Genomic DNA, 14,686 nt, shown 5'->3' on the forward strand with positions numbered 1-14,686 from the left:
TGGTTTATGGGATATGTACAGTGTGGTTGAGTGTTTTTGGAGTTTGACTCATAAAAGGAACTATCAGTCAGGATACCTCAGCCTCTATGTGTCTCTTTAAAGGGGAATTTTGGTATTTTTCAACCTGGGCCCTATGTTTTTAATGTGGGCGTGGAAATGAATGGTACGTACAATAACATTTGGAATCAGTCCATTATATTGCCTCCACCGACAGCCGCAACACAACAAGCATTTACACATCCATATCTATAAACATCCAGAAATCCAATTTAGGTACAACCTTGAATATGAGTTCATTCTTGACTTTGGAGATTGAAATTGGACGACAAAAAGAAAAATCATATAACAAAAATACTGTCTTGCCTCCACAGCTTTCAACAGTATCACGTTGTACTAAATAACGAAACTTGCTCAGATGTCGCTGAATGCTGTGTGGTTGAGGGAGAAGAGTTCATTTGCCATTTGCTTTATGATTTTGACCATAGGTTTCATGTACAGTGACTAATGGGAAGACTAGCAGTGTGGGACAAAATGAATAAGTGATTGGACAAACATAATGGAGACAGACACGTGCCGTGCAGAACACAAGGGGTCACTGACTGTCCTGAAGCAAGCATGGGATTTGTAATTCCACACCTTCTTTGCAGAACATATTTGTCACAGACTCAAAGACTGATTGTTACGTCCAACCATTGGTTTGTTGCTAATTGCGACATGACACAGCCAAAGACTTCATGTGTGTGCAACTGCTTGTGCAGCCTTAATATGCGAGGCACATTCTGCAATGCAGATGATGTATTTCAAACTTTCTCACTAAACCTCTCTGAGCTCCATGTCATCTGTGAGTTTGCTGTGGGGGAATAACCACCTCTGTGTGGATAAGCAGCCACCTGTCAGCCACCAGTCGAGTTAGTGTGCCTCCCAATCACTTTAAAAAAAAAGGTAGGAGTTGAGAGTGTACCCCCGAGAGGCGCTTCATGCAGACGTCTCAGTGTTCCTGATAAAATTAGGGGTCTATTTGTGCCACTTTCACAATTTGGCTGCAGTCGAGAAGACTGTTCACACTGTGTGCCTTCGTAGGTTTGACCAGGACTTCACCTCACCATGGAAAATGAGTCAAGTAAGATATGTTCACAGATGATAAATGATAAACACACACATGCACATCTCTCAGTTGCGAGGACACGCATTGGCATAATGCATTCCCTAGCCACTAAAACCCCACTAAACCTCTAACCCTAACCCTAAAACCAAGTCTTCACCCTCAAGAAGCCTATTGAATTTGTAAGGACCAGCCAAAATGTCCTCACAATGATGGTATTGAACAAAAATTGTTCCTCATAACTATAGATAGACATGTGCCCACTAACACACGCACACACACAAATACACACACAGTGTCAGAGGTCACTTTTGCAGAAATATACATTTGCTGGAAACTAACCCAAATCCTAACATTAACCTTACCTTAACTACTAACCCAATAATTATTATTTGTCGCCGTGTACAAGCCTTTCTCTTAGCCTAACACAAACACCGGCACACACACACAGACACACACACTGAATACACTGAAGAAGAAAGAGAGAAAGACACAGTGCAACTCTGTCCTATCTTGACCAAATAAGAGTCACATGTCCTCTGAAGGCATGAGGCTTCATATCACACAGTAATGTGCTGAGGGAACAAAAGCACCACTGTTGCTGTAAAGTGTCAGAGGTGAGAGGCCTATCACATCTCTCTTCCTCTTTTCTAAAACACACACACACGCTCCGCTCCACAGTCGCAGTCTGGCACAATTTGTGGCAATTTAGAAAAAGGCCAAAATGTGATTTAGGCAAGCCGTCTCAAATAACCTTCTTATTCCACAGTGACGTTTGTGTGTTATGTCAAGATCTCGGTGTAAACACCAGCAGTCATGCGAAACTTAAAACCATTAATGCTCATGTGACAATAGAAGAAAATATCAGATTTGTGCTGATTAATGGAAACCATTTAGAATAGATCTTTTCTTGCTTTTGCAAAATACTGATCTGGAATGACACAAAACAACCATACGCCTCCTCCATCCAAACTGTGCAGCTCCAAGAAGAAAAAGCTCCATTCATACAGACACACAGAAACACATACACAAACTTTGACAGCAATTGGATTTATTGGAACTATTTTCCAATAAGGTCAAAACGGCAATTAAAGTTACACAATCACCAGCAAGATTAGCTGTTTGACCTCTGCTCATACAGAGGAGCCACTGTATTTCTTTAAGAGGTTGAGGGTTTTCTCTTTGGTCTTTACACACACACACACACACACACACACCAAGATCAATCCGTCACGCACACTACATGTGATGTGTTAAAATTTAAGTCGGCTGCTGAATCCAAATTAAGGACAGGGACACCCTAGTGTGTGTGTTGCATTCAAAACAGTTTCATCCTCTTGATCATATGTGGGTCAATTGAGTGTATGTTTGATAAGGAGGTGCTTTCTCTACAAAATAACTCTCTACTAGTTACGATCAGCCTTAAAGTCTGCAACAACTGACTCAACATACATTTGTTTGGCCACTTGGGGGCCACAAAAACATCAATGAACACAAAACTAACATATTACCAACTTATAAAGCCAATATTCACAATTTACTGGCAAACTTTTGCCCATATATTTTCGTATATATTAACATTAGACTGGATATAAATAGTGTCGACATGACAGCTCCCTAAAAGTGAAGCCAAAGTGTCTCCGTTGCTACCTGGTGGATGCCATTTACCCTCCACGTAAATAAATGGGACATGGGTCAAACTAAAAAGTAAAAGTACAAATATAGTAAAAGTATAGTATAGTTTAGTAAAAATAGCTTCTGTCAATTAGCCTAAAAACGCTAAAAAGCTCTAATCAGCTGCATTGACAGGTGATTCAATGTAAGTCCCCAATGCAAGTGACCCCTTTCACATTCAACACAGTGATATTTATTTAGAGATTTATACTGTCCCATATGTGTATGAACCCTGGTTTATAATTCCTGTGCCTATGTGAATATACCTATGTTTTAAAGTATCTTTCTCAGAGTAAATAAGAGAGACAAAAAATCATGGTCTGACAGTCCAGTCGACTGCTGAACTGTACAACAAGGAAACAGCATTAAGGAAACAGAGGATGGGAGACTATTGAGTTACAAGAAAAAAGGCGTTTAGGACATGTAACTGTATGATAAAGGTCAGCTTTCATTTTGTTTGTCTTCTTTCTCCTGCTTTTGATTTGTAATCACACACAAAAACACAGATACACATATACTGAATGTAGATCAGTACACTAGTAATGATGAACACTCCCTCCCTGACTCTCTTTTTTCCTTTCTACTCCTGCGGATGTGCAGCTCACATATGTCTACACTTACTGTTTGTTTTTGACATTGTCCTCCTGAATCACATACATACACACACACACACACACACACACACACACACACACACACACACACACACACACACACACACACACACACACACACACACACACACACACACACACACACACACACACACACACACACACAAACACACACACTGTGGCATTGGGGGTCTTGGTTCTTCTGAAGAGGAAACGTAATGTGAGGCATTTATCGTCAATCTTGGTACTAAGACCCCATTCCTGTGTTAACCTATCACAATGTGTTTGTTTTCTCTCCATCACTTTGTCTGAAAATCTGCCTGTTACAATCAGAATGACACAGAACCTCCTCTTTCACTCCAATCTTGGCAATGTAAAGTGATCGTGTCAGCTGGAATTGGGGATTTAATTCTTGTTTTGGGGCTTGGTCACAATCCTTATGTCAGAAACTCATTAAAAATTGCCTTGACAACGTCCAATACAATTTTCCCAGGCTCCGGCGCCAAATGCACAAGACGAGCATGAATAGTCAGGAACAGAAGGGCCAGCTGAGCATGAACAGCACTAAGGGCATTTCATATTTCAAGGGAATGCTTTGCACGTGCTGACAGCATTAAAACAGGGCTGCAATTTACTCACTGACCAAATCTGATAAGATCAACCAAGATAAAAATCATTCTCCTGCAGTAATTTCCTCATTCAAATCAAAATATAATCCTGACGGAAAAGACTGCAGCTGCTCGTCCACTTCAGATCAGTATCAGAAGGATGTTCCTGATGACTTATGTATTCAGCACGTTCGCTCCCTCACATTTGATTTATTTTGCATGTGTATCATCAGGGTTCCAGACTAGCTTTATACATTGGTTGCATCTGTGCACCGAAAATGTTTCATTGAACCTCTGAGCACCGCCATTACACATCTATTATTACTTTTCTTGACAGTTCCCATATATACATTAGTGATATAAGGTTATTTCATTGTACAATACCAATTTTGCCTGGATATGAAAGAAATTCTCAGAGAACTAAAGCGGTAAACAGGAAACCTCGGACTTGGTCACGATAACAAATTTTGCTGGTCGATGTTGTGTCCAAGAAATGTTTGTAATACATTTAATTGTCAACATTGATTATAATGATTATAATATTATAGCATAATAACTAATAAAATAAACCACACACAACCAAAACAATAAATTAAATGGACTCTCTGTAGACAGGATGGTTAGGCTTTTAATAAGCTTTTAGCTTTGTATTGTATTAGGTTAACTTTCAAGCGTTTCCTGTATGACCTTGTCTGTCTGTGTGTGTGCGTGTGTGTGTGTGAGTGTGTGTGCTCGACTCTGTCGCTCTTCACACAGACAATCACATTTAATTGGTCATTAATCGATCGATGTCGGATCATGAATCCGGATCGTTCCGGTCACTTTAACACTGATATCCTGGCTGTGTGCGTCTCGTCTTGTGTGTACCTGCATGAAGGCAGGTGTGTTAGTGACAGACAGGGATGTCAGCAAATCTTTTCATTTGGTCCCTATGAATTGATTCATGTATCAGTACGTGAAAATGATTTAAACTAATAAAATAAAAAGTGTTTCAGAAACGACTTACCAAACCTACCTTTAATCTGCTGTACTGTAATTATAGGAAACTAATGATTGCTCATTTTAAAAATAATTAATTGACGTATACTCTGTGAGTCAGAGGTCTACTGAGGTAAGCATTCCAGCTGTGGGATGATTTTAGTGGTACACCAGGCAAGTCATAAGCAAATCTTATCTTACATTCAATACCATGTGACACAACAGGAACAATAACATACATTTAGAGCTCAATTTTAAATGTAATACCTCAGAGGATGCTGAGAATCTCAAGTACATAATGTTTAGTGAAACAGATATGCAGGCAAAAAGTTCAGAATACTCTGTGTTTTTGTTTATTTAATGGACTTTTATAAGACTACAAGTTTAAGAGCACTATTTAATTTTAAGTCAGGACATTGTTGGTATTTACACTGGACTCTTAGTCTTGTTTATTATCACATTGGTACATGTGCTCAATTTAATGTGGTTGAACTTTAGTTTTAGTGTGAAAACAAATAATGGGCAAATTGTGCTTTTTTTAACAACATTTTTACAACACCATAAATATCAAAAAGAGGACAGGAACATGGGATACAGACAAAGATGTGTTGTTTGTATGGAAATAAACATGTAAATGTGCTCAGCAGTTTGTACTGCAAATGAAGGCGACAGCCTGATGACGACTGTGCGGGATGTGTGAGGAACAGAGAGAGAGCCCTTTGTGGGGTAGGACATGCACTGAGCTGCTCCATCACTGTACACACCATGCAAAGACTAGCATGCATTGAGATCAAGTGCTAGAGGGGGTGGACAGTGTCATATTTATCACTGAACCAGTTTTAAGAAAGGTCACATTCCCTCACAGTGGATCCTTTACATCGTCTTGAGTCCAGAAGAGAATGTTGACACAATCAGAGTTCCTCTGCCCTCTCGCACCAGATAAGACTGCATAAGTGTTTTTTAAAAGGTAAGTACGGCTTCGGTGGAGGTCCTGACCTCATCCAAGGAGAAAGTGGATCTTAAATTGATTCAAACACTGGCACCGCTGGTGTGTGTGTCTGTGTGTGTGTCTGTGTGTCTGTGTGTCTGTGTGTCTGTGTGTGTCTGTGAGGCCACGTGTCAAATAAACACATCAGCTTTTAAGGCAGGGGAAAGGATAGCAACAAGGACAGTAAAGATGAATCTTTTCCCTCTGAAGGCAACAGGACATTGAATTATTCATGCACGGCGGTTGGTGTGATCCCTTCACGAGATTCGAAAGGATGATCCAACAAATGAGGAGGGAGTCTGGAGGAAAGTTCACTGTTTGCAGACAGATTTTGTTAATCAGATAACATTGACGTTTTGTTAAAGATGACTTACAACACATTCAACACAAGAGACCAACTCACGTCATGTGAATGCCGATGATGTGATATCATTGCCTCATGTCCTGATGGGTGTGGCGTCTGGATGCTGGCTCCCGCCAATTCTCCTGCACACCTGTGATTCATCCACCAGCAGCCACTCATCTGCAGCAGTATTTAAACTCCGGGACTTCCCTCCCATCTCCGCCAGATTGTCCACCCACCTTTTGCCAAGATGTTGAAAGTTGTTGGATCAGTGTGCAGTGCGGTTCTCACAATACAACTTGCTGTCATGTGATCGGGAATCTTGCAGTCATTGTGGATTCACAACACACGACTGACGGGCGGGAGTCACACACTACATGATCTTTGTCCAGCAGAACCCCCCCCCACTTGTAAATAATACGAAATACTTATGAACATGATCTTCTTGCTCTTCTGTCTCATCCTGCTCACAATGACACATCAAGCTGGACTAGAGAGATACGAATTTCTTGTTCATTTTTTCTGGTTTGACCAATCACATTTGAGCAGGTTTGATTGCCAGCAAGTCTGTGTGGAGATCACAAGAGGTTGAACACATCGAGTGAAATGCATCGGTTATCAGCTTTTTAATTTATCTGTATTCATATGCAGATAGTTGGTAGTACAATAGAGAGGATCCAAAATGTTGCCTGGAACTACAACATCAACAATAAGTCTCCCTGTTTGTGTGGAGAAACGTTCTACTTGTGTGAAAAAAATAACTTGTTGGACTGTACACGGTGTGAGTCGCACCTTTTAAGAGTTCACACAGTGATTGGGAACTAGCGTTTGAACACCAACTGGGCATCAATCTGGGTTTTTTGTGGTGACTTCCAAAGCTCATTGGTGACTGGAGAATCTAGCTAAAATTGTGTCGTTGTGCTCTTAACATTACCTGTTTTCCTGTTAAAGGCTCCAGTATGCTTCTATGTTCTCCGTTTCTCGGAGAGGGCTCCACGGGGGGCAAAGAGTCTTTTTGATTTTTACTAATCCGACCACTGTACGTCGAAAAAAATTCACCGCCAAACCCATAGGTGGCGCAACGGAAGACGAGCTCAGAGAAGCCTACCCCATTTGGGAAGAAGAAGTCCACGTGTCTCTGTTGACATGTTAGCTTGCGTCCCACACACTGAACCATGGCAACTAACAGAACTAAATAAAGTGACACCCAGCGGGTCAAAATGCTGATGTTATCGTTTCTTAGCGCAGCGGTTCCCCGGTCTTGTTTCCGAACTGTGTTGCTGATTCCACAGCTTGAATCTGCTTGAGGCTACACGGAGCTAGCTAGCTCCCCCCCAGCTTCCACACACAGTCAGCAGGGACTCCCGACACAAACTACTACTACCCAGTGTTTGCTTCTAACCTGACGGTATTATAGAAACAGTGTCATGATAGAAGTGGAATTAAAGTCGTGACGGCGGGTTTTTGCTCTGTTACCACCGCAGTTAGCATGGTGGCTAGCCCGCTAGCCTAGCCCGCTAGCGCCGTTTTGAAAGCTCGTTATAACCGTATGTGACCGGGCACACATGCCGTCAGTGCTCTAACGAGCCACGGTCAGCCGGACAACTCCGCTGGCTTAACACACATGTCACATTAATCGTAGAATCATAGTTGTGATTGGGTTTGATGTGACAGGGAAGGAAACAGGAAGTTAGAGGTCCGGAAATGACGTTGTAGGGAAATTACGTCGTAGGGAAATGATGTCGTTTGCGGACCAATCACAGCCAAGAGCTGTCCGTGGGGTCTCCGAAATAAAGACGGACAGTTAGAAAAATCAGACGTGTACGAAAAGCTCTCCGAGGCGCTCGGAGAGGGCGTTTTACGACGGATAGGGCGGTCTTATCTGTCCGTTTTAGAAAATACGTACAAGCATAAATTGGCCTTAACTCCTGCCTAATACTCTGTCTGCTTGTACCTCAGGTTTATCACCCAGTTTCTTGCCATGTCCAACTATGTCCTCTTCTACCTTCCTGGTTTTGGAATCCCTTTTTGCCCTGTCTGCCCACCTCTGCCAATCGGTTGGGTTGGGTCCCTGTCTCCAGCCAAGCACCTCTGCCTAAGATCAATTAAAAAAAGGCCTAATAGGGATAGGTGTTGTGAATTAGCATCTATGGTATTCGTATCAGACAGCTCTTCACACAAAATCCTTTCATGTGCAATATGCAAAATAAACCAACTTAGAAAAATCAAAAGCACAATATTTAAGATACATATCACAGTGTCTAGAGAAACTTCTCTCCGACTTTTATGCTCTCTCTGCGGCGCTTAGATAAAAAATAATCAGGGAAAATAACCAGGTTTTCTCCCTATTAACGGGGCGTGTAACTGTTTATCCGCTCCCTTGAAACATTGACAAAGCTCTTTAGACAGCAGTCGCAGACATAAGGGTCTATTGTACATGTGTCGAGGGGGTCATTATCACAGGAGGACAACACATAAAAAGGAAGATGGCCTAAAGGGGGGTTAAAACACACACACACACACAAAATATGCAGATACTATAACATTGTACATGCACAAGCTCATGCAACGCTGCATCTTGATGACGGTATAGCCTGAGGGCTGCAGTTCAGTCATTTATTTCATTGGTCACTAATGTTGTCACTGTCAGATGGACATAACCTTTCAGTTTTGTTTGTCAGCAGATGAGAAAATCCCACCCTGGAGATGGTTAGAGGGGTTAAAGGGCTCAGAGTGAGAGTACTCCTCAGAAGAGGGAGTCTGGGGAGAAAAAGGGTGCGGTACATAAAAGAGACATGGGAAAAAAAGAACTGGAGGAGAGGAGAGATGGGATGCACTTTACAACAAGCTCCTACCTGCGTAATGAGACAACTCTGTGATGACTGCCATAGAGTCAGAGACAGAGGTCTATCGTGGAGGAGCCTTGTAATTACAATATGTCTAGTGGCCTTTCAGGTTAAAACATTTGTAATTTAAAGAGTAGAGGGAGAGCTGGCAGATTGAACTAAGGCTGAAACCCCTCAACCCCAGTCAGCCATGTCATGTGACAGCAGTGCAATGCATAAAATCCTGCTGATACAAATCAGGAGCTTCAGTTAATGTTCATAGCAAAAATCAGAAAGGGTAACATTTTGATCTCAGAAGCTTTGACCATGGCGTGACTGTTGGTGAGAGACCGAGCGGTGAGAATATCTCAGAAACAGCTGATTTCCTTGGATCTTGCATGCACATCAGTCTCAGTGTAGATTCGCAATGGGGTGAAAAACTAAAATCATCCAGTAAACAGCTGTTCTGTGCACAGAGACACCTCGTTGATGAGAGAGGAGAATGATTAGACTCGTTGGAGCTGACGGTAAGGTTCCAGCAACTCAGATACTAACCACTATTTACAAAAGAGTTGAACCTACAAGAGCAGAATACCCTGTCAGGTTTCCCTCCTGTCAGCCAAAGGCAGAAATCTGAGGCTGCAGTTGACACAGATTCACCAAAACTGGACAGCTTAAGACTGGAAAATCAAGTCTCATGGGTCTCTATTTCTGAAGCTGCAGATGGTAGGGTCAGAGTTTGGCGTCAGATGCATGAATCCATGGATCCAACATGTCTTGGGTCAACATAACAATCCAAGTGGGTGGTTGTGTAATGGTGACCGGAAAATTGCCAGAGCCAATCTGAGAATAGTTGAGCAGCAGTTTACAATCGTCTAATGGCTTCTTCACAAAGTTAAAGTAATCTCAGTAAAAGTCGCCTGAAACTGATTTCACGAACAACAATGAGTTCAGTCAACTTCAGTGACCTCCCAGTCACCAGATCTAAATCCAGTAGAACACCTTTGAGATTTGGTAGAACAGGAGATTTACAGCATGAACTGATAGCTGAAAAATCTGCATACATTAGGTGATTGAATCATGTCAACACTGAGCAGAAACCTAGACGGAACATTTCCAAAATCTTGTAGAATCCATCCCACATCTGGACAATAGAGTCATTCAAGAGTCGTTCTTTGGGCTTGCCTCTTCATTTACAACACAGCAGGAGATTGTCCAGGTCAGAACACTGTTCAAGACAACAGGACACTATGAATTACGTTGCAGAGATACCGTGTTTTAAAAAATGGCGTCGGCTCATGTCACCAAAAGCTGAAATTTCATTGTCATTGGCGTATTCTCCGCACAATATCCTGCTGTATTCTTACATAAGGGCATACAGGGCAATTGCAGAAAAAACTCTGGATAATATCTGGAACAACTGACTTGGACATATGAGTTCCCACATATAGCCCCTCCAGATAATTTCAGGAGATTATAAGGGACCTGATCTGAAAACATCTTCACATAGTGCTCGGAAAGGGTAGAGGTTAGACTCGCTAACATCGCCTAGCCCTGCTTGGTATGTTTAATGAAACACTTCTCAGTTACTGCGATTCATTCAGTTTGTCCATGACACATATTGAAGAATGCGTTCCGACGCCCCATGACCAGCCCCCTCTTCAACTGTCACTCAACACAGACTTTGAAAGCAAACTAGATCTGTTTGGTTAACATTGATCTCTGAGCCACATGCTTCAAGTGCTAGCAGAACCTCTCTCTGTGTCAGTCATCAAAGCTCCCTGGTGACCAAACCAACACTGGCATGAACATGTCCTCTGATAACATGTGCTCTACACACCATGTCAGAGACGGCTAGCCAGCTGAGTTAAATAAAACACTTAACCATGAATAAAGTCTAATATGTCCCCACAATTGATCTTAAAATAAATCTTGGGGAGAAATGAGGATTGGGGGTCAGCATTGAAGTTTCAACCCATCTGAACGGGTAAATAAACAGTAAATTAAACCAGAAAGAAAAAGTATGTTGGACTCTGGGGTTCAAGCTTTCAGTCTCACATCTGGCACCACAGCTGGTCAAAACATGTGCTCGGCCCTTGATGCAAATGGGAAACACACTGAAGACGTTTACTTTCGAAATCAACAAAACTCCTCTTTCCTTTATTTAAGGACGGATTTTAATACATCGTGTCCACATAAGGTATTGTGTTCTTGAAGACTTTCATGTGCATTTTTCTTTTTTTATCAGAATGACTGAACCGTCTTTGAATTAGAAAAAAAGGTCAACATTGAATGAACTCACCAGCTAAAACAATGGCAGAATAAAACAAAGTGTAAAAGACACTTATGTTTTATTCTCCATGATTTCCCTCAAATGTTATGATCAGAGCAAAACCCAAGTTCAATTTTTGACCTAAATATTTCTTTGTTGGAAGTAGAAGTTTCTTCTTCAGTAACTTAAAGTTATCATTCCTCAAATGCAATTTTGAGAAAGACCCAGTAGACATGAAAGGACAAAGGCACTTGAGTAACAGAGAAAAGACGACGCATCTTTTTATAGACCTCATTAAGTGGCACCTAATTGCTCCCTATTGACCCAGAAAGAAGACACAACTGAAGGCCCTTTCACGCTGGACAACAAAACCCCACTGACACTCACCAGCATCTGGCTGTCTCAGGGTGAAAAGGAAATAATCAGCATTCATTCTTGGGTCAAATGTAACTGCAGTGGTCACGGGTATTTAGCGGCTCCAGCTCCAATTGGCAATGACATGGTGGACATGCTAATTTGCGCTTCTTTATTGTGGAGTGCACCCAATGCAACGGCCACACACATTACAGCACAGCCATGCTATCAATGGTAGCCAACTAGCTAGCTACTCTCCAGTCTGCAGGCCCCCTCTGAATGTGCTGTGATAGGCAAGAGTGAACACAGGCTTGAAATGAATTTTAAAAACACACATTTACGTAACAAAGCATCTCACTATCGATCCAAACAGAAGGATAAACTCATCTACTGACAGAGAGGATTCACCCTTTGGAGCAGGATACAAAATAATTACCCAGTAATTTTGGAGTAAAGAGGTACTCGTTCACAAAGCTGCAGGGTAAAGGCCAATCAGTCTGCTGATCCATTAAGGACACACACACACACACACACACACACACACACACACACACACACACACACACACACACACACACACACACACACACTAACATCTATACATATAGACACACAGATACATCAACTCTTGCACCACCTGGCACCACCCTTAGTTCCACTGCAAATATTCTAATTGACAAGTACTTGCTGTTTGCTGTCAATCTTCCACAGCAACATGCTGGCTGCTGTCCTCCTTCTCTCTCTTCATTATCTACCTCTCTTCCTGACCTCTTCTTCTACCTGCTGCTTCAGCTGCCAAAGGAGCGCCAGTTGAAGCCAGAACTTATTTGAACCTAATTCATTGGATAATCACAGGGGTTGGACTGTTCAGCTTTTCCCACATGTGCTTGTGGGAGAACTGTTTTGCTCATACTTCAGGTTCAGAGGTGTTTCATTTGTGCCTACTCAGGACAAGATCTTTTGATTCTTTAAAAATATTTTTTTATGTTCCACTGGATTTAGAGAGAAAACATTCATCACCAGAGTTTAAAGAGTTACATCAACATCTTCCAGTTTCAGGCGGCACACTGGTGCTGTGGTTAGCACTGCTGCATGTTCTTCTTGTCTTTGGGTTTTCTCCGGGTCAAAAGACATGCAGATTGGGGTTAGGTTAATTGTGTGAGTGAAAGTTTGTTTATCTCTGTATATTGGTCTTGTGATGGACTGGCGACTTGTCCCTACCTCTCGCCCAAATTCCAACTAGGATTGACTGCACCCCCCCACCCCTCCTCAAAGAAGGATAAGTAGTATAGATGATGGATGGATTATCCAGTTTCAAGAGGAGTCAATATTGACTTTAGCCCTGTTTAGACCTGGTTATAACATCCATCCTGAGTGGTCTGAACACAAGTGGACAGCTCTAAGTGCAGGTGTGAACACAACCAAGATGCATTCAGTAGGCATTGGAGATCCGATCACTTAGACCACATTTGGAGGCGGCCTTGGATGCATGTGGCCACATTCTTATATTCTGTGTGAATGCAATAAATTCCTGGGCCAAATTAAGTGACCCCTTAGCGGACATCATCTTGCCATAGTTTCAGAGTTTACACTCCGATCTTTGTCTCTACCAAAATCTTAACATTGCCTAGATATTGACTAAATGTTTCTACTTTCAAATTAGTAAAATCTTATTTTCGTAGAGCTGACTGATTTGCTCAGCCCCTCCTGGCCCCCTCTCTCATGATGAGATACTTAATGCCATTTGTGATCCGACAAACTCAGAACTGCTCACTTGTGATCAGGTCACTTGAGACGGAGGATAATACCAGGTCTGAACAGGGCCTAACAGCTATGCCCGACATCTTCTGCGTGTTGAAAAGCCAAACACAATCCATCATCCGGCACATGTTCGGGCCCAGAGCATGCACGGAGAGGAAGGTTATTCAGAGACAGAGAGAGGGAAAAAAAGAGAGAGAGGGGCTGAGTGAATCAGTGTGCTGCACGCAGCTTTACAATGGAATAAGAAAGTGAAAAGAAGTTCCTGGAGCATCATCAAAATGTCTTTCCTGAGCCATAGCACATCCTTCCACTATGTTTTGTGATAATCCGTCTTGTAGTTTCTTTAACTAATATTGCAAACAGACAGACAGACAAACAAAAACAACCTCCTTGCCAGAGAACACCACTAAGTTAATATTTGGGTCTAGCCTGTCATATCGCATGCTTCTCCACTTATTTATGGCAGAAATTCGGCCATTGCTTCTCCGCTTCTTATCGTTTTCTCCTCTCTCTGCTGTGGTCTTTTTTCTATTCAGCCCCAGATTATTGGTGACTCTGCTTTTTGCAGCATCTAGGGCGAACAGTTCCTAATGCACCTTTTTAACAACAGTGGGTGGTGCGATATTAGATGACAAGTTGAAATGGATTTTCAGCACATGTGTATATAAGTAAAATGTGTATTGAGTTGGTCAGGCAATTGTCGTACTGTCCAATTTAACAAAATCAACGTTGACCTTTGCATGGCCCCTCTCCTATCGTCCTCAGACCAGGGTAATCTATAACCTTTGACCGCCAGCCACTCACTCCCCACCCCAACACTGAGGCTGTATATATGCATAAAAACACAGCAGTGGGCATAATTGGGCTGTAAAGTCGTATCTTCAGATCGAGCTCAAAGGGCGTGTTGTGTGTTAGGCAAGGTGCCCGCTTGTTGACAGAGTTGCGATGAATCCCCACTTGTTCATCAACAAGTCAGGCCTTTGTCCTTCTGGTATATCTGAGGACGGGTTTCTGCTTTTAAATGGGGCGGTGCGGCTCTCCGCCCATTAACTCACTGGCAAATGATTTCGTAAAAGAAAAAAAAATACGGACAATGCTAAAATCCCCTCTTGGCTGTAAATCTGTGTATTGGGACATTAGTAACTGTCAAAGAACAGCAATAAAAAA

This window comes from Limanda limanda, chromosome 13 (genome assembly GCF_963576545.1).
Source record: "Limanda limanda chromosome 13, fLimLim1.1, whole genome shotgun sequence".
Taxonomy (NCBI): domain Eukaryota; kingdom Metazoa; phylum Chordata; class Actinopteri; order Pleuronectiformes; family Pleuronectidae; genus Limanda; species Limanda limanda.